The sequence below is a fragment of the Ambystoma mexicanum genome, chromosome 7p (genome assembly GCF_040938575.1).
Source record: "Ambystoma mexicanum isolate Mex_15411 chromosome 7p, UKY_AmexF1_1, whole genome shotgun sequence".
In the NCBI taxonomy this organism is placed as follows: Eukaryota; Metazoa; Chordata; class Amphibia; order Caudata; family Ambystomatidae; genus Ambystoma; species Ambystoma mexicanum.
Genome location: NC_090939.1, coordinates 547,659,328 through 547,681,532, shown reverse-complemented (window position 1 = coordinate 547,681,532; position 22,205 = coordinate 547,659,328).

Below are 22,205 nucleotides of genomic sequence, written 5' to 3'. Positions count from 1 at the left end.
AGCGTGTGAACCTGGACTACTGATAGTCTCAGGGTTTTAGAACATAACACACAACAACATGTGGGACAAGAAATAATAGAACAGGACTTGTGTCATAGATCGACACTGTAGTGTTTCAGCCAACAGTAGCATTTTATTGATGCTTGTTAGTGGGGTGGTCTTCTTCAGGATAGTGGGTGAGGGATATTCTCTGTCTGTTAGGAATCTGTCAGAGTAAAATAGAAATGGGAATTGTTGTTATGGGGTTCTGTGATCTCAATGGTTAGTTGTTGAAAAATTCAGAGGAGCTCATTAGTAGCTTAATTGTTATAAACTGCGGAAATTATGTACCAGCGTATCTCTCAAGTTCTTGTTCTTTTTGAGGTACCAGTGTTTGTTGATTGCGGTCTTGGTAAGATTGCTTATTGGATTGTAATTGGTGACACATACCGTCCGATTAATGGTTTAAAACGGCATGATTCATTTTTGACCTAGTTGAAACATTTGCAGATAATATCAATTTTGACAAAATCGTTTTGCTCCATTTTGCATTATCAAAGCATTTGCTCACTTTTTAGCACCATTGCAAATCTTCGATATTTTGGCCAAAGTTGGCTATAGATGACCTGGTGGAAGAGTTTAAGTCACTCTTTGACAGGTTTTTCTGTCTAGAAGGATGTCTAAAAGGGCAAGAAGTGAGGCTGCAAATTGACAATTCATTCGGCTACCAACAAATCCCATTACACTTGTGGAAAAAGGTGAAGGAAGACTTGTTGCGGCTGGAGCAGGCAGATATATTTGAGAGTGGAGATGGCCCCACACTGAGGGTGTCATCCATCATAGTCACTGCTAACCCAAGTTTCCCAGATGAGATGTACATCTGTGTGGACATGAGGCTCCTGACAGAGCCATTTAGAAGGAATGCCACCCTACTCCCACCCTCAATGACATCCTGGCAGATCTGCAAGGAGCCAAAGTGTTCTCAACTTTTGATCTTAAGTCTGGATATCATTAGGTGCCACTTCATGTGGAATCAAGGCCCATAGCAATATTTTCATCACACGTCTGGCACTTCCACTACAAGAGTCTGAGTTTTGGGGTTTCCTCCACTGCTGAAGTCTTGCAACACATAATCAGAGTTGTGTTGGATGGTCTACCACGATTCCTAAACGTGAGCGACAACATGCTCATATTTGCATCCTCTTACTAGGAGCACATGAAGCGATTGTCAGAGGTGCTCCAAAGGTTATCACAACATGGCAACATGGCCTTACTCTTAACCGGAGGAAGTATTGGTATTTGCAATTACGTACTGATTTCTTTGGCTTTGTTTTCCATGAGTACGGTCTCTCGCTGGATCCCAGAAACGCAGGGACATCAAGGAAGCTGAGACCCAATATCCCAGTCGGAAGTTAGGAGCTTTCTGGGAATGGTCAAGTACAGTGGTCACTTCAGCCCCAACCTAGCTACTCTGACGGAGCTGATCAGGGTCCTCACAAAGAAGAACCAGGATTGCTGTTGGGGTCACGTTTAGCAAGATGCGTTTGTCACTACCAAGGCGGCGCTGGTCGTAAATTGATGGCCTACTTTAGCCTGCTGAATACTATGGAATTGGTTGTGGACGCCAGTGCTTCAAGCACCATCATTTTAATGAATAGTGATTGACGCAAGACACAAACAGCTTGCTGCCAAAAACTAAAGGCATATGCTTTATTATTCGATCGAAAGTGAATTTGGTAAAATCACAACAGTCTCAAAGACTTCCAAAGGAGTTGTACGAAGCAACACAGGGATTGCAACTGATAACTTTTGTTACAAGGAACATTTCCCACATTGCTAAAGCTATGACATGTAAATAGTAAAACACACTCACTACGATGAAAGTGAGCATTCAAAGGGCCTGATTTACGACACGTTTTTCAATGGGATTTTCTTATTGAAAAACGCTTTGTAAATCAGGCCCTAAGAGTTGTGTCTGTTGAGTGATTCTAACCTGTAAATACTCCCCTGAATATTACAAAGGTTTCAAGCCATTCGTGAAAAAACAATATGTCAATAAGTGTTGCCTGTCCTCCGAATTATAGAGGGCAGACTAGAGAGAACGTAAGTGCTGAGAAGGAAACGATGGTGGACGCCATCTTCCCTGTTCACCTCATTATCTTGTATTTGCACATGCTGCAACGTGCTTTCGTTGGATGAAGCTACAAGATAATAGCGGAAAGCAAACGCGTAACTGCTAAATCGTCTTCTGTCTCTCTAGCTCAGGAAGGAGGAAAGACATGCCCAGACGTCAGGCATTTTATCGGACACAGGAGAGGCAAGGCAGGGCCAGTAATAACATAGAGCTAAGAGATTAAGAAGGGATTTTCAGGAAAACACTGGTGAGGTGTTATTAATCATTTAGAAGTGTTAGGATTTATGTGTAGCCAAGCTGTGGCCTTTTTCACATTATTGCCCATGATCCCTGCATTTAACCAATTAATGGTCCAGACTGCAGAGCAAAACACTGGGAACCTAATGACCCAATGATTGATATTATGGGATTTTAATATCGTTTAGCATGGATTTATTGCAGCCATAGTACCTTTTTAAAACATAATAATGGTCTCCTCTGCACAGGAATGGCTTACACCTGCATGAATGAAAACATATGTGCTTCCCTGGTGCCATTGAACTGCAGCCAGACCCCTCACTTATCCCTGGCTTGCAAGCAGCCGCGTTCAGTATCCCCAGAAGTCATCAGATCATGCTGCCGCGAGATCTATAGCAGGTGTGCAGATGAATGGCAAAGCAGATTTCACGAGCAAGCAACAGACACTGCATTCTCTTCTCTGAAATTGGGCATGAGAAAGAACTGTGCCGTTATGTTTTGCTGCCTCTGCTCATTACACGGACAATGGAGACTGCCCCCAGAGCCACCCAAGGGCAAGAAGGGACAGATTCGCCATTCACGACCATCAATGTTGTCTTCATTTGCCACGTGCATATGGAGCATTTGCATCTTGAAAATGCAATTTGGTAAATCCAATGTAATTTCAATAGTGAGCTGCCATATGACTAAGAGGCTGTTGAAACGTGGCTATCCAAATGAAGCTGGTCCAAGTAATTTGGAATTTCTGTGTATGAATGCTTGCTCAAAAAATGCGTACTACAATGCTACTACTGAGAATATTAACAACCATTTGCTGTTTACTATAGCACTTGCTGTCACAGTGTTTTGCGTTTCATTGTGCTTTAATTATCAGCTGATGTTATTACTCAAGTCATGCCCTGATTCTGAAACATGAAGTTAGGCTAATTCTGCGTCGATGCGTGCTGCCACTGTGCACCCTGGAACTGGAAGCATAATAGGAAGTCACATGTATTTGTGGACTCTCTGGTTCCCGGACTTCGCTCTACTTGAATGTGGCTACTGCGTCAAACATCCCTGACTTGTGCAATGTATGGAGCATGCTCCTGGCAGAAATAGCACTGTGTTTATGAACCTCAGAAGGATGATAGGATAGGTTGACCATGGCAGTAGTCAAGCTAAGTGCTATTGTTATTCTGAGTCTAGTTGTGTCCACCTTTGCATTTCTCCCTGCCTAAAAAGTCCAATTTATTGAAATTATTGAATTTCTGAGCTTCCTGTGCCAAACAATTGATGCTACAATAACATTATTAATTAAGTGAAACTAACCCATTGCCTTCCATAATTCACCTGGGGGCAGTAAGCTATTGAAATGAAGCATTCACGTCCACCAATTTAGACATTTGATGTTTTGCCTCAAATCTAAGTGTTACCTCATCTACTGATAAGTCCCAAATGTAGTGCCTCTAGCTCCTCAAAGGGCTGTCTGTTACCATTGCCAGTATCCAATATCAAAATGGTATACTTGACGACTCTACCATCTGTCCGCACCTGAACGTACCAGCCAAAGTCACACCACACCCTGCCCCACCCACACACCTCACCACACCTAAATCCTGCCATATCCCTCCATAGCCACAGCTCATTAGCCACCACTTCACCACCCAGAAGGTGACTCGGGCAGCCCTCTGGCGCGCCCCCACCACAACCCTTTCAATACCCTCAATGCACCCTCCATTCTTTCCTCACCAACTCTCTTCTGACCACCCTCACCCAAATGCCTCTCCCACACAGAAATAAGGCAGCTCAGGCAGCTCACTGCTGTGCAAATAGCCATAACCCCACCCCTACAGCCCACTGTACTTCTCACACTACTAACCTCCCCCCTACATAAAACCCCCTCCATCCCCTACTGTGGTAATGCTGCACTACCCTGCGGCCACAATCCCACTGCCCACCTCCTCACCCCTGCAGCCACCTAAATCACACGTCTCTCCCTCAGTGCAGTACACGCAGCTCTGGCCAACACAACCCTGTCTGCAAACCTTCAAACCTCCTGCACATCTGAATGCCCCTCAAGCGTCTCAAAAACAATTCAGACCATACTGATCTCAACACAGCAGCCTCACATTGCTTCCCCCTCCCCAGATCTCCACCAGTATGCAGATCCTACTCTTTACAACCTTCATCGCTCACCCCTAACCCTGTCCTTTTATCATCCCCCAAAACAACCTTCCCTGACCTTCACTCCCCTAACCCCCTGAGCCTCTGAACTAGCCACCACACACTCAGACCACCAGACCCCTCAAACCTGCCCACACAACATCTTCCCTCTGCCGATACCTGCATTGCAGCAAAACCATCTTCCTTCATGCATGCTCATCAACAGCAGATCGATTGCTAAAAATACACACAACATTTTTGACCTCATCTTAACCGAAAACCCTGATTTCCTATTCATCACTGAGACCTGGTTCTCTGATTATTTTCACCCCACTGCACACAAAGCCTTTCCACCTGGCTACTCCCTGCTCATACACAACAGTCCCAGCAGAGCGGCGGGCCTACCCATCCTACACAAACCTCAGCTGAAAGTAATATTCACAGAGACTCTTCCAGGCAAGCCCAAATGTGAATCTCTCCTAGTTAAGTTCCGACTCAACTATTCAGTCACAAACAGTTTTCTTCTCCTGTATAGACCTCCCGGCTATGATCCTCATTTTGGCAACTAACTCTGTGACTCGGTCTCCCCTAAGCTGATCCAGCATCCTGCTCTCACTATGCTCGGAAATTTCATCAAATGGTTTGATGTTGCTGCCAACCCCATGAATCACTCCATCACCAACAATATGGAAGCTTTCGGCCTGTCACAAATGATCTCACACCAGACCCACATCGCAAGACACACCCTTTATGCATTCTTTTGCACATCTGTCCAAGTTTCCCGGCTCACCCCTCGTCCTCTGAGCTGGTCTGATCACCATGCTATCCCTTTCACACTTAATTTTCTTTCCCTCTCTCCTCCACGCCCCCAAATCAATCCCTCATCTACCCCAGCCACTGTCCCTCTCTGGAATAAAATCATCATCAATCCAGGCCTGGCCAACTGCCTTTTTTTACTCTCCCTGATCTCTCCCACAAGGAAGAACACCCCTCCATCGATCTCTTTGACCATTGGCTCTGTTAAGTTATGACCCCCTCACACCTTCCAGTTGCCCCTCATGACGATCGACTGCACACCAAAAGTGGTACTCCCCACCCTCAAAGTGCTCAAAACCCTCAAGCATCACCTGGAGTGAGCCAGGAGGACAACCCCCACCACCTTTAATAAAACTACTCTTGCAAGACTGAACAGGGCATGCCTGTATACATCAGGAAAGCTAAAGAAAAACATTATGGGAGCAGAATCTCCAACTCCAAAAACTTAAGCAAACCGTGGTGCCTGAAAGACACCATAGCATAACCTCAAAACTAGCTCTGATCCCACATCCCACCACCTACACCTGGACACCCATCAGACTCCAACCCCTTCCCTCCCACCTGACCCACGTTCTCATCCTGCCCACTTTCGCTGACTGACTTCAGCAACCTACTAGCACTTGGCCGACCCGCAGGCTCGTCTGGAGACCCTTGACATCCTCCTCTTCTAAAAAATATCCTCTCAATCACCTGTGCTGTTAGCATAGCCCGCTCGCTTCTAAATAACTTGCTCACATCAGGCATTTTAACAGAAGCCTTCAAAACCTCTCATGTAAAACCGCTTCTCAAAAAATCCAGCCTCAAACCTCTGTTCCCATCTAAGTATTGCCTAATCTCCAACACCTACATCATTATCAAACTAATTGACCATGCGGCATATCAGCAAATTGGCCTCTTCACAGTAGCCAATTGTCTCCTTGACCCTGCCCAATCGGATTTCAGACCCTTCGTTGGAATGGGATCTTCTCTGGTCTCCATCTGGGACGACTTCAAAAGAGCTGCAGACTCAGATTGGTGTGCTGCACCCATCCTCCTGGATCTGTCTGCAGCCTTTGACTCAATAAACCACATGATACTGAGGAACAGGCTCCTCACCCTAGGCATCAAAGACTCCACCCTTAATTTGATCACCACTTTCATCTCCAACCACTTCATTTCCCTCCCCCCTTCCTCCTCCGGCTCCTGCCCAGTGAGAAAAAGGGTGCCGCAAGGAGCCTCCCTCTCACCACTCCTTTTCAACCTTTACCTTAGCGCCCTACCAGCCCTCATCCGCTCACACAACTTTACCTGCTACAACTATGCAGACGATATGCAGATCATTTTCAAAATCCCCCAAAACATCAAGTCCCCCACTCCCGGACTTCTTAGAGATCAGACTAACAACCATTTAATCCTCATCTGGGCAAATCAGAGATCCTTATATGTGACAAATCTGCTCTGATCCCACAAACTCTACTCTGGCTGCCTGCCCAAAGTCAAAAATCTCGGATGCACCATGGACACAGACCTTTCCCTCTCCAACCACATCAACTCTGTGTCCAGAACCTGCCACTTGCGCATCCTAAAACAAATCTTTCCATACCTCACTTACCCTCAAAATGTTTCTGCTATACTGGCCATTGTCATCTCCCGCTTGGACTAGGCAAACTCTCTCTATCTCGGCATCCCAGCATGCCAGCTAAGGAAACGTCAATGTATCAAAAACGTGGCAGCCAGACTACTCCTCACCCTCTCACTCAGAAAACAGATCAACCCTGCAATCAGAATCCTACACTGGCTCCCAGTTACCCTAAGAGCAACCGTCAAAGCCATGTGCATCACACACTGAGCTCTCCATCATTCAGGACATCAGTTAATTCAGAACAAAATTGCCCACTACTAGCTGCCTAGGAAACCCAATCGGGCTCAGCTCTCCTCCTGGCTATACCACCGCACAACTCTACCAGAGTTGGCAGTTAGGATTTCTCTATCCTAGCGCCCACCATCTGGAACACACTTCCTCTACACATCCGCTGCACCAAAAACGACCTCTCCTTCAAACAAGCTCTCAAAACCTGGCTCTTTGCCGCTCTATCCTGGAAACCCCATTTACCGAAGTATATTAACTGTCTTCCCAGGTGGGACCAGCTGCGTTTGTGGCATCTCTTTCCTGTTTGCTCTAAACACCTGACAGTGCTGAATGTGTTTGTGGCGGCCCGGACCACACTCACTCGCATAGACCTATCATGACCCTGCCTTACTTCAAAGCACCACTAAGTGATTCACAGCAGTTCCACATGCAATGTCACAGAATTCAGAAATGGAAAGAAAGGGAATAATCCCAACAATAGTACTTGACGCACAGCATTTTCAAGATAGAACCAATGCCTCCTCCACTGCATTTGAACACCTAACCCAAATAGAACAATCTGGCCTCCTGTGGCGATTAGTTGAAACATAGACTGTCATTTCTGCTAACCATTTCTTTCACAGCCTCAAGAACCAACAGAAGAAGTCAAATACCTGAACGGGTGCCGTAACATCAAAGAGCCTCCAATTGGAGGCAAGGGTATGTATAATACATTCCACTGGCTGCAGACATGGCTAACCAGAAACATCACTATACAGCAAAGACTACGACAAAAATGTGGTTGTGCTGTTCATAGAAATTCTCCACATACCTACACTGACTACGCATTAACACCTCCTGAAAGCAGAACACAGTGTAGTCCTACAATAACTTTGGGCATGCTGAACACATAGCGAGTCACTAGCACTGACACCACCCCCATTCTCCTCTGAATAGGTGGGAGGGAAATGACATGTGAGAAGGGACACATAGCTTGTGGGTGTTGCTTGCTTATTAAGCCACCCATTGACTGCCCATGACCATGCTAATATCTATGACAATTCCCACCCAGTACCTGCCCCTCCCTACACATCCTCTTTAGAGCTCTTTGAACTCACTCTATCAAGAAGCAACTTCATACTTTAGCCTGCACGTGTTATTCCTAAGCACTCTGCTGGGAGTTATTTTCAGCTGTAAATGGCTTCTTCTGTAAAACATGTCTTAACCAAGTGTGCTTTCAGATGCTTGATTTGTATCTCTTCCATGCACTGAAGTACTATTAAAATCAAGCAATGTCAAAGCTAACAATTGTGGCTTGAATAATTAAATAAACATGTGCCAGGTACTGCCAGCTTAAGGCCAGGTAATCACACAATTTTCCAGATTTTTCAATTTTATGGCTTAGTAGTACCATTATATCATTGCTTAGATAATGCCTATCCCATACTTACAAGAAATCAAAAAACTGTTGGTTTTCCCAATGTTTGTTTTCTTTCCTTTGTCAGTTAATGTGCGGAGGATGACTAAGGAAGAATGAATGATCATTTTCACTCACTGGTTGGGAAAGAAAAACACATTAAAGAGTGATTATGATTCCATTGGTGTGATTTGTCACAGCAGTGGCAGTGCAGAGGTAGCAATGTGTGTTGTAAATATTTATGCCCCTTTCCAAACTTAAGAGCCCAATATCACAGCACACATAACGCTTGAGGAAGAATGTGCAGCGACCTTCTGTTTCCTAAGTTTCAGCCAATTCGTCAAGGTCATGTGTCTGCCAAGTGACCAAAATAGAGAAACCAGAAGCAGTGCAGTGCCAAAGGCATGTAGTTGTGAGCGTAAATGTTCATAGTTCTTCAAATGCGCAATGATGTAGTGCATTAATGTTACAAAATAAAACTAAACTATATGAACGCTTACAAGGAAAAAAACACAAACTGAGACAATATTTACCTTTGCAGAGTTCTGTGTGTTGAGTCTCTAGTTGGGGATAAGAAGGGAGACTTCACATCGAAGAAAATACTGACAAGGAACGAAGCAATGCTCTACATAGTGAGTACACACGTGTCTATGTACTTGGTTTTTGCTTAAAACGTCCACACTTTTCTGTCAAGTGATTTCAATGTATGCCTACACGACCCTGTTAGTTTCGTCTATTTTACAAATTCTGCTTCCAAAACAAGATCAACTACTTTCTTTATTTACTTTGGAAGCACGCGGCCAAGGGGCCATCCATTCTGTTAGTGACTGTCTAGCTGCTTGGTGGCCCTTGGACACTGGAGGCCCATTGGCAGGGTGAGGAGTAGCTGAAATATGGCACTGGGTGAATCCTGTGGCCAAGAGTTTGGCCAGTCAGTTTGTTTCTGTCTCGCTGCTTGGAGGCACGAGGACCCAGGGGGACATTTGACGGGGTGAGGAGGAGCTGAAATACAGCACGCAGCGAAGCTGCAACGAAGCTCATGGCCAAGAGTTCAGCAATTCTGTTTGTGGCTGTCTAGTTGCTTGGAGGCACAAGGACCCTGGAGGTGCATTGACAAGGTGAGGAGGAGCTGAAATACGGCTTGTGGAAAAGCCTGCACCCAAGGGTGCGGCCATTCTGTTTGTGACTACTTGTGGCAGGTTCTGGCGGGCGAGCGCCAATCAGTGTGCCTGAGCAGTCCCAGAAGTGCCTAACATTGAAAAGGTTTTGAGCCTTCCAGCCCTGCCTGCAGCTCTATCCTTTATGGGCGGACTGGACGAAGTGTGTCTCATGCAAGTTTTGACATTGTTAACCATGTTGATATATGTATATACAATTAAAAATATGTTATGTTAAGTATAGCACACTATTATTACTCCAATTTTAATATTGTATTATTATCTATTTTAACCTATCAGTGTGTTCTTATATCAATTACGTATTGATAGAATATTTATGTAATATACATATTGTTCTACTTGCACTAATTGAACATTTTAGCACTTCACTTGTGTTTGCATTCTTAGATTAACTCAGGACATCTATGCATTCTACAAGTGCATGCTAATCGAGTCCCCATCATAGATACTCCCTAATACACTATGGGCTTCATTACGAGGTAGGAGGTAGCCATGGTGCCGTCAGCACCATGGCTACCACCTTACTGCATTCCGGGTCCGGGTTCCCGAAATAGGGATTTACCGGGAAATTCCAACCTTGGAGGACCCGGTAAGTCCCCATTCCGGGAACCATTCCCCATTCCCATTCGAGCCCCCATAGGGTTCAATGGGATTGGGGATGGAGCTAATAACGGTACCGTAATTTGCAGTACCGTTATTAGCCCTGAAGTCCCTTAACGCGTCCCTTCCATAACGCCTGGTAAAACCAGGCGTTAAGGAAGGCACCCGCTAAGGGACCTCGGAATAGGGTGGTAAGGGATTACCGGCACCGGTGTCCTTATCGGTGCCGGTAATCCCTTACCACCTACCTCGTAATGAGGCCCTATATGTCTAAACATAAAAAGTTGCTAATTGTCTATCCCCTCATAACATGTCTGAAAGGTCCCAAATTATTGCTAAGATTATTCAGGAGGTGAAAGTTTGTATTAATGAAATTGAAAACCTCCTTCACTCCTTTAACAATACCATGGCAACAGCCAGTACAGCAATCCCCAATTGTGGTGCTCATGATAATCTTGATACTTTTACAACAGATGACATCACTCCACTCAGGGGGAATGATTTGATAAAGATAAACATCTGGGGCAAACGGAGTTGAAATGTGTTAAGACTCCCAAACCACCTATTAACCGATGTAGGCTGCCAAAAATCGGGAATGGTTAAGATGTCTTTGAAATTCCTTGCTTGGAAAAGCAAGAAGAGGGATGAACTATGACCTCCCCATTGAGGTCCACTCATCGACATTCAAAGGCACGACCTTATCAGTAGACGCTGAAGAATCACTTGGTAATACAAGTGTGGCATCAACATTTAAAGGCGTATTCATAGTGAGTAATATCCCCACATCTAATCACTTCATTGTTATTAATTCACTGGGCAATGCGGATATCCCCTTACCAGCAGAATCACCATTGCCCGCCCGATAGTATCGATAGGTGGATCTATACGATGTCTATACGATGTCCAGTAGTCACAGTAACTAGGTCAGAACAATCAACCCAATCTGATTTCTTCACTGTGACCCTTCACAATGAAAACTAATATTTCAAGTACATCACAGGGTAACATCCCTACACATTCGATAAAGAATCCAAGTTACCTGATATATAGACGTGTTGCTGTAAGAGTCAAATTGTGGATATATGTATTGCGATTATGGATCTGAGACAAATGGTGGAACATCTTGTGGGGGTTGTGGGTGACCTCACTATGGGATTTCAGCAGAAACAACTGCCAATAAACAATATGTTGAACTATACAACCACTTCCACTGCTATATGTACTGCTCCTACCATTCTTACAGATGACAACCCCTGTGATAGTTTGTCTCCCAGTGCAGGCAGGGTTGCCACACCAAATTACACACACACACACACATACACACACACACACACACACACACACACACTAGGGCAATATTCCTGGCATAAAATTGCTTCACAAGGTAGCAATGACTGATAGGCACACGAGAGCAGAGGTGATTAATGTACAATGGGGTAATAGGTAAGTCAAATATATGAATAATGATAGAAGGCTTAGTGTTGGTAATTACAAAAATATGACTTCTTTGACCAATAGGTGCACATAGTGGATCTGGAGTGGGAAAGATGTTACTCTGTTATTCACGAAGACATAGTATGATGGAAGAGAAATCATATTCCAAATTCGGTTAGTGACTATGTCTGTCTCGAATTTAGGGAAGCATCTGTAGCCCAAGGATTATTGGCTACTGAGTTCCAAATGTTCCCCCGCAGGGTTCCAGAATAGAATTGAGAGTCAGGTCCCCTATATCTTGGTGTAATAATACCCCTTTTTCCGCTACTTCATGTAACAATAACATCGGGTTTCCCTCATGTGAACTTGCATATGAATATATAAATTGTGAGGAACAAATAGTGAGAGAAACATAATATTATTTGATCCACCTTTGCCCAATGTTTTCTTGAACTGCAACCACCCTCTGTCCTGTTACATATTGTAGAGGTTCAAATTTTGTTTCTGATCTAGATGAGGTTGATTGACTGGAGAGGATGCCCAATGTAAAATCTCTAGATATACCAGATCCCATTGTTAACCTCCCAAAAGTATGTAGTAGAAATGTTCTATCATGGAATATAGCTGGCCAGGAGAAGAATCTATATGATGAAGAATGGTGTGACCGTATTGGAATATAAGATGTGGTTTGTTTTATAGAGACAGGGTTTTTTCAACTATGCACTCCCAAGGTTAATAAAATGTTGCCATTCTGGCCATAAAATGTCATAGATGAAGAGCAAGTGGGGGTATAATGATTTGGGTGAAGGCTTCTCTTGACGTCACAATATTAGAACAAGCCAAGGGATAACCTGATCTACAGGCACTCATACTTAGCATGAAGGAAAAAGAACATATTTTACTACTGATCATCTATAATAGGGTCTCCTCAGCAAATGGTCTTGCCATTGTTCAGTTGGAAAGAGATCTTATCGAGGAAACTAAAACATAAATGTATTCAACTCCACAAGTTTTGCTAGAGGTAATTTAAATGTAACCACTCCAAAACATTTCAATAGGTATGCCCCAGTGACTGCACTCATTTTGTGAAATACAGAGCTGAGGGCTTATAAGAGTAGATTGGAGTGAGATAACCCGGCAAAAACTATATTTGTTACAGGTAGCAACAGCTCTCTAATTGATTACATCTTAATTGAATTATGTGGCTGGCAATTTATGAGGAACTTCATAATAATTCCCCGAACTTATATTGACCATCAACCCCTATCACTCGAATATTTATTGCCCACTAGCAAAGGTATTGACACCATCGACCCTGTAAGAAACAGTATCGTTGCCACATATCGATCTGACAGGCAAATATTGAAGTGGAAATCATTAGATACTAACAATGTGACCTCACAATTGTATAAAAGTATATGCCCATTTTTGGAGAGAATCCTGTTATCTCGTGAAACATCGTTGTGTGATATTTTGGATGTGTATGACAATATAAGCCAAATAATCCTTCCCATAGTAACTAAACCACGTAAAGTGGTGGAAATCAAAGCCCTCATCTGTAAACATTCGTATGATAAAGAGTATTGCTTGCTAGAGGCTGTTAACGAAAAAGGGCATTCTGCAGGACAACAACAAAGGGGATGTGGGTCACTTCAGTATACCAGGTGCTGGCATTCAAAAGGTTGACTGGTGTATGTTTTTAGCTCATTGTATGAAGAGAGACATCTTCAGTTTAGCAAGATCACCAATGTGCCCATCGTGAGTATCTTCTCATTTACATTAAAAGAAGTCTGGGATGCAAATCGATCCCAAAAAATATGTATGGCGCTGTGTCCTGATAAGATACCGGTTGACATTTTCGAAAATGAAATTGGTATTTGGGCGCATTTTTCATTGAAATGATTTAATCTGATAACAGCATCTGCCTCAGATCCAATTTCCGTTGTTTAAAAATACAAGAGAAGTGATGTAAACATTATAGACCTATTCCTTACTTGATGCAGGACGTAAAATGAATGCTAAAGTGCTTTGGGTTATTTATTAACATGCATCTAAACAAACAAAGCTATCGATCACCACCAGGCAAGCACAACCAACCAATATTTTAGATTTTATCTGATATTGTTAAAGTATAGGAACTTAAGTAATATGAACCTTTAAGTTTTACATGGACCTAAACGCTACCTTTGATGGTGTACCATGCAATTGTCTTTGAGCGAGATTGGTGACTGTAGGCATTCCTTTTCCTCTAGTGAAAGCCCTCACTCCTTTGTATAGAAATACCATAGATGCTGTTAGATGGCGCCTTGTAGGAGACTGCCCGACTTCTTCCCCATTCAAAAGGGAGTCCACCATGGGTGAGTTCTTGCCCTGACCCTGTTTTGTTTATTTGTAAATATTTGACTCTGCATATGCCGATGTGCCCGTGTTAGGTACTGACAGGTTGTCATTACTTCTGTATGCGGACAATGCAGTATTGATATGTATGACACCAACTGGTTTACAGAGGCAGTGCAATCTGTGTAATACCTTCTGCATGGAGAATGGTTTAGAAATCAATGTGTCAGAAACTAACACCATGGTATCTCATACCCCTGGGAACAAGACCAATGTTACTCATTATCATTGGTGGTACGACACTTGAGCAGGTGGCTGAAAGTGAGTAATTATTCTCTTAGATTTACCAGTAAGTATTTGTGGGCTATGCAAAGAGATAAAGCAGAACATTGGATAGGTGGAGCAGTGCTAATATTAAATGTGCATGTATCCATAGTAATGGTGCTGTTCGCCCATCGTCACAAGTGTTGTGCCAAGGCAAGATCATTTTCGTTGTATGGTTGCACATTTTTGAGTTTCAGCAAAAATAACACAATAGCCACACTAGAGAACATGTTTTTTTTTAAACTATGCTTACCAAACTCTACCCTGAAAACCTCCATAAAACTGGAGCTGAATTAGATTGATATGATCATGACTGATGCTCAAGCCAGGACTATTCTGGGCTTGAATGCGGTCATCCCAAGTTTCACTAAAATCCAAGATGTACTAACGGATATTCGGAAACAGCACGGTGGACCATTGCCTTGACGAAATCATATCAAATTAATTTTGCAAAAATTGAATCTGAAAATCTCTGTTCTAATACCATAACAATCAACAAGAATTCTAAAGAAATTGTTAAATCGTTGTGCAAGGAATTGACCAGGTTCGATCCCTGGGTCCGCGCTTAGAAACCTCTGGGTATTAAGCGCGTTATAAATAACCTATCATATCATATCATATCATACCATACCAATGAACAGGTCAGCATATGTTGTCAATGATCTGAGCTGCTTAGTATTATTGGTTATTAAAGTGTTGATGGAGGATGGGCTGGTTAGTATTATTGCATTTTGGTCTTTCGCTTGCCTTCAACACCATTGGTGGTACCACAATTGTTTATTGATTGGCAGAAATCTTTGCCGAGCGTGGCGTTACAGTTTTTCATTACTCAGCAGGTACCCCAGCCACCTATCACTTCAATATTTTGGCCAGTGAACTGTAAAAAATAAAAAAAAGAATAGAAAACTTGAGAACAGAATTAAACAGCTAAACGTTCAGAATTCTGGCATGATCATGTCAGCTAAACACATTAAAAGCAAATACTATGGTATTTCAAGAGCCGTTATTTAAAATATGTTCTTGAGCGTATACTTTCCAAGTGCCCTTATCAACACCACCACTGCCATCCTTCTTTCCAATCCTTTTCACTGAAAGTAAAATGCTGGCGCATGCTTTAGGGCAGTGGTCATCAAACTTTATTGGCCTGGGCCACCCCCCTGAGCAAAATGTCGGCAGGCCAGGCCCCCCAAAAATGCCAAATGGACAGTAAGTCCAAATGGCTATGACCCATTGTGCAGCGTCACCGCACCCTCCTCCCAGTATAGTCTCTGGGCTCCCCCACCTGCTCCCATCACAGTCTCTGTGATCCCTAATTCCCCTCATAGCCCAGTCCCTAGGCTCTGCCCACCCTGCTTCCACCACTATCCCATGGATACCCCCCTTCCTGCTCCCAGCACAGTACCTGGGCTCTCCCATCCTGCCTCCAGCAAAGTCCAAGGGCTAGTGGTGGCTGCTGAATTTTTTTAAGTGGAGGGACATAAATATTTCTCCCAGATATGCCATAGTTACCATGCGCCCAATCAAGGGCAGTTTGTAGGGGGTTCTCTCCCTGGGAATTGTTTTAAAACAGTGGGTTAAAATAATGCAATATTGATCATACTTTGAAAAGAAAAAATTGGGCAAAAAGCCAAACAATTTGCAATTGGCGCTGGGGACCCCAGGGGGAAGGCATGGTATTTTTTACTGGACATCTATGTTAGATGTCCAGTAAAAAGATAACATCCCCGTCCCCTGGGCTCCACAGTGTCTAACACAATCACACAATCAACATGATTATGTGTGTATGCGAGGCGCTGGGGGGCCGAGGGGACAGGCATGGTATGTTTTACTGGACATCTATGATAGATGTCCAGAAAATAAATACCATCCCTGTCCTCTGGACTCCACAGTGCCTCAGAAGGAGAGCTGATTTGGGCATGTGGGTAGTGGAATTGTGCAACAAAACATTTTTAGAATGCCTTTGTTGTACAATCCCCACTCACCAAAATCAGCTCCACTGACCAACACAAACACACATTCACACAGCATTCACATAGTAAGCACTCTATCATTCACAAGAACACCCATCATCATATACTCATAACACAAGCATACACAAATCCAGGCACATATTAAAATAAGGGTAAGTAACACGTACTCCACCAACTCTCACTGCCACTGTTTGCGTAAAACATCATGTTTCATATGTGACATTAGGAAGCATATAATTTCTAGGCAATAGTATTTTCCTGTATAATGCTTCCCAGTTGTGTTCACTACTTTCAGTTTTTTAGATTGGTTTGAAAATATGCTTAGCAGGCTAAACTTTTAAAAAAAAGATGTTAGTGTATTGTTTCCGTCCATGTTTAGTTGCATTGTATCATGCTACCCAGACTTTGCACTTCTGAAGCCACTGCAAACATACAAAGACATGGTTTATGAAGAGTCAGCATATGATACTGTTTTTGAAAGTATGTTTGCCCAATACCCGTGGTTCTGAACACGCCCTATTCAATATCTGCCTAGATATTAGACTGACAACAGCAACATTGTGAAGCAGCATCATTAACATGAGAGCTGCACTCATCACTTACATCACACAAATGGTAAAAAAGCTTGACACAGCGTTGACGCGTATTTGATTTGATACACCAACACACTTCATACATTACCCAACCGCTGGTGGAGTGTGCATAGGGCAGACTGCAGTACTAATGAGAGTGCATGGAGCAGCCCGCAGCTGATGTGGTTGAAGTTATTGCTGTTGCCCGGATCCTCATGTTTTGATTGGGCAATGAATTTCTCCGCAAGTGATGATTAAATTGTTGAGAGTCATATGGGACCGAGCATTTATATGAACTTGTTACAGCCTAGGGCAACAAGACAAGGCACCATGCCAACATCGTACAATATCAAGGCCCTTTCATTAAACATCAGAAAAGCGGGCCCCAGAAGTGTCTTATTGCTTTCATAAAATGGCTAAATTGGAAAGAAGAAAGGCTTTTGAGTCTACACATATAATTTCTGGGCTTGATTGACCTGCCGATGAACTCACCACATGCTCGACACATAAAACAAACCAAAAAATCCTACAATATTCCATTCGGAAGCCATTCAAAATCCAGCATTGTGCTTTGGGCCTCTCTTCAATGAACCCTCTTACATTATGAGGCCTGGCTGCCCACAGTCATCTGTGCACTTTCAGCAGCTTCTCATCTTAACATGGCTGTGACCTCCTAGTCAATACACTGTGAATAGGAGCACGTAATAGTCTAAGCATTTCCGGCTGAAGCAAAAAAACAATTGTCAGTCAAAAAAAGATAAATACCTGCATAAGAACTGATGCTATTTTCAGGATCAATGCCCCCCCCCCCCCCAAAATAAAACAAAAGGAGGTACCAATTAATATAGGCAACAAGGTGATGTCAGAGCTGCCAGTGCATGGTTGCTATACCTTTAAGTATATTGATCAAAGATTCAGCGACGCTGCAGGGAACATGTATCTCTCTATTACACTATTTTAATACATTTAAAACAGAAAGAGGTCAGATTATCTATTGAGCAAACCAAATGCCAGTGCATTGTACTGTTTACCCTGCAGGTGGTGCACATTTAAATGACAGAATGGGCCAAATGGCCGTGCAATAATACCGAACAGGCACCCTCTATCTTCGAGGACATGCATTATACATGGGCGTTCTCTCATTTGCATAGTTGCACGACTCATGGAAATATGCAAATGAGAGAATTTCCAGCAACAAAGCAAAGCAAAGCATGCACATGGATATTCAGACCCCAGGCATGCACTATGCATGTGTGCCTTTACGGGGGGCTTACAATTGCACAGCACACCTCCTGGATGCTTTTTTGAAGGAAGATAAGTGTGATGTACTGACAATGTGAAGAGCTCTGATATGTGCCAATCACGCCACAAAAGGCTAGAATGAGGAGTATATCAGGATGGATTGTTTCGGTTTCAATGTAATTTGGGTTATCCTCATGTCTCCTCAAAAGCAAGGCACCCAAAAAAAAGTGTATTTGCAATAGGTAATACGTTTTAAGCAAGATGTGTGATGTCATCACAGAATACTAGAGGCACTCACTGCAGTAATTATCTTACATTCTCAGGATACCATAAATGGGGTACTCTCTTACAGCTTTTTTTGACGTCCTCTATTATTTGTTCTCTTACCTTCTAGTATTACCTCTCATTTTTATGTTCCTCTTTTCAGGCTTCCTCCTCTGCAAGTTCATATTTTCTCTTGTAATCCTTGATCTTTCCAAGAATAAATGTTCTATTACTTCTATTCTTTCCTCGCATACACTTTACATTTAGCTTTCACTGTGTTCCTCTCTAGCTTCGCCATACTTTTTATTCCATCGTTTGGAGCACACAATTTACATTGCAGAGTATCCTCTCCCTGGTCTAGATGTTTTTCCCCTGTTCTTTTTATCATGCATTTATCGTTTTTCTATCGCTTCCATGCCTTCTTTCTTACATCATCCAGTATACATGTTTGCTCTCTTCTTTAACATTTCATAAATCCTCCAATATCTTCAATCTCTCCTTCTCTTCATTTCATTTTCCTTGTACACCTGTCATATTACCTTCACCTACAACTTTCCAAAAAATACACCCCATGCCACCTGCTTGTGTTTGACTGCCTACTGCCTGACAACTCCCGGATTGCCCTCCAAGACCCACATACCCACATTTCAGGAAACTCCTTTGACTTTGTCTTTCTGTCAAATTCCCTAACCTCATCTGTCCTCACTATCAATGCCTAGCCTTATAAACCCTTACTTGTCCATTTAAAATGTGTTAACCACCACCACTCTCCTTTTCCCTCAACAGCCCCCTAATTAAATGCATTTTGAAACCTGATTCCCTACATCCCAATATCTCATGTCAAGTACTTCCTACTGGCTTTCACCCCCACTCAAGGCTCCCTTTATAATGCAAACTTATCATGCAAGTCGTCCCTGAGATCCACTTGGCTCATCACTACCTTTGTCTAAACATTGCACCTACACGCCCCCATCCTCAACACTTGATCACCCTACAGAGTCTCAGTCCCAGGATGAATATTCATCTCTGTCTGTGTTGGTGGAGCAAAGACTGCTCTATTATTATTATTATTATTATTATTATTATTATTATTATTATTATTATTATTATTATTATTATTATTATTATCATCAGTAACAAATTTATTGGCTTCCATGTAATAATGTCCCTGCAAAAATGTTTCCTGATGAAATAGTTGCTGTTTTTTGTGGAGACATTATTACATTGAACATGCAGGGACACCCCTGTAACCCCCAAATGTTTTTTTTTACAAAAGGAGCAGGGGACATTCCCGCAACCCGTCGCCACACATAATGTCACCATATATAATGATGTCAATGGCTTTTGCCGGCGACATTATCTATGGGGACATTATTACCTGATACCATTATTGAGCACAGACCTAACTTTGAGAAGCAACAGAGCACATTACAGAGGTATACAACAGTACACATGCATAAAAGAGCACTTTTCAGAGGTAACAACAGAACAGATGTATATCAGGGGGATACAGAGGGGAACTGAGGAGGTTTACAGATGTACAGGGTTGCGGGGAGAAGAGGGGCAGAAGACATCTAGTGAGTCAGGTAGCACGGGGGGACATGATGGCCTAGGTATTGAGGAGAGACTCCTTGAAGAGGTGGGTCTTGAGTTCTTTTCAGAATTGAAGGAGCATGGGGGTGAGCCTATTGCTGACAGGGAGAAGGTTCCTTGGTCTTGGGGTGTAGGCAGAGAAGGCTTGTGTTCTGGTCCTTTGCTTTTTGCAGCAGCGGATTTCAAGTCTGCATGTGTCTTGTCTTCTGGTGTATCGCTGTCCACTGGAGATGTTGAGTTTCGCTGCAAAGTAGCTGAGTGACTTCAGAAAAAGTGCCTTATAGATTTTGCAGCAAGAACTCACTCCTGCCCTCGAATTACTCTGCTCTTTCCTTCCTAACTAGAGCTCTCGATGAAGGTATGTACAGCTATTTTACCATCCTCATCTTCTCTCTCAGATCCAGCCATGCTCATACTCTACTAAACCTCAGGCCATAATGCCCCCATCACTGCTATATTTGCCTTTCCCTTTCTGCAAATAACTTCTACTTCTTTTTCTCTTTTTTTTTCTCACCTTTCACCTCCCACTAAGCACTGTATTGATGACACAGGCATTCTTCATGCCTGCATGAATACAGCCATGGTCCTACCCACACACAGATAAAGAACAAAGCTGTCTCCACCTTCTCTTTCACTACCCCAAATTCTTTGAGTCTATCGTCTTTAACTGTCTTTCTAACTTACCTTAAGGCCATCAATCTCTGTGCCCCCCTCCAATTTGGGTTTTGTAACCATCACTTCATGGGTAACAACACTGGCACATCTCCCTATATTTTAACGACATCTTAGCACCCAAGATCTCATCATTCCTCATTCTTGTGAAACATTTAGCAGCTTTTGATGAAGTGGACCCCCATCTCTCCTTAAAAAACCCTTTCCCTCCACCATACACGATTCTGCACTTGCCTTTCTCTTAGTAAGTGAATATGTGTATCTCTGTCCCAAGGCTCTGTCATGAGCCTACTATTCATCTCTCTACACCAACTCTCTAAGCTAATTAATTTCCTTTCTGCATTCTTCCTACATCATAGTCTGATATCCAATTATTTGTCTCCATCCCCATCTAGACCATGGATGTCTCCCATTGTGTACTCAACTGCTTCTTCACTGTATAATGTCATCACCTACCAAACCAAAACCCAAAAGCGTGAGTCCCTCGTTTATAGTAGACTAACACTTCACCAGTTCATCAACTCCACTGATGAACTCAACCTTCACAACATCTGCAAAATATGCAATCTGCTAACTGATAAGTTTAATGAGGCCATACATCAAAATCTACAGGATAGTGATCCAACTGAGGCAGTTAAGGAATAAGCAAAGAACACCCTCACTGGGGCTCACAAGGCGAATTTGATATCTGATAATATACTAGCTTTCCTCACTGATAAACATCCTATCATGGCCTTTGGTATGGGTTTCCAAAAGTACACAAGTTTGTATCCAACGGTTTTATCCAATTCCCCTGCCACTCCATTGTGGATGGGACAGGGGTTCTTTTTGTTTATTAGAAGCAACGGCATACTCCTGGAAAACTGCAGACTATCCACCATTGATGTCGTTCATCTCTACACATATATCCCTCATGAAGAAAGCCTACATGCCATTGAGTGGCTGCTTCTTAAACACAATTCCATTGGGACTGAGAAGATGTTTGTATAAGAATTGATAAAGATTATTCCATACAATCTTTTTTTTTGCTTTTAAAAACAATTATTACCTTACCATTTTCAGCTACCTTTATGGGGTCAGAAGTAGCCCCCACATACACCAACAAATGCATGCATTTCTTTTTAAACCATTCATGTACTACAAAATGAGACCTGGAACTCAATGGTTCAGATACATTATGATATTTTTGGTATCTGGTATGGAACAGAATATCTATCGCTTGAATTCTTCCATTATCTTAACAACATTGATCCTAGAATACAATTTACTATGAGTTTGGCATATCCATCAGTATATTTGTTTAGGTCTAAATGTTTCCTACTCTTATGACTTGGAAGGATTTATCACCAACATCTACTACAAATCTACTGTCAGGAATTGCACATTAATAGTGGATAGTTTTCATCCAAACAGGGTTAAAAAACACTTACTCGATAGCCAATTCCTAAAACTTGGAAACATCATTT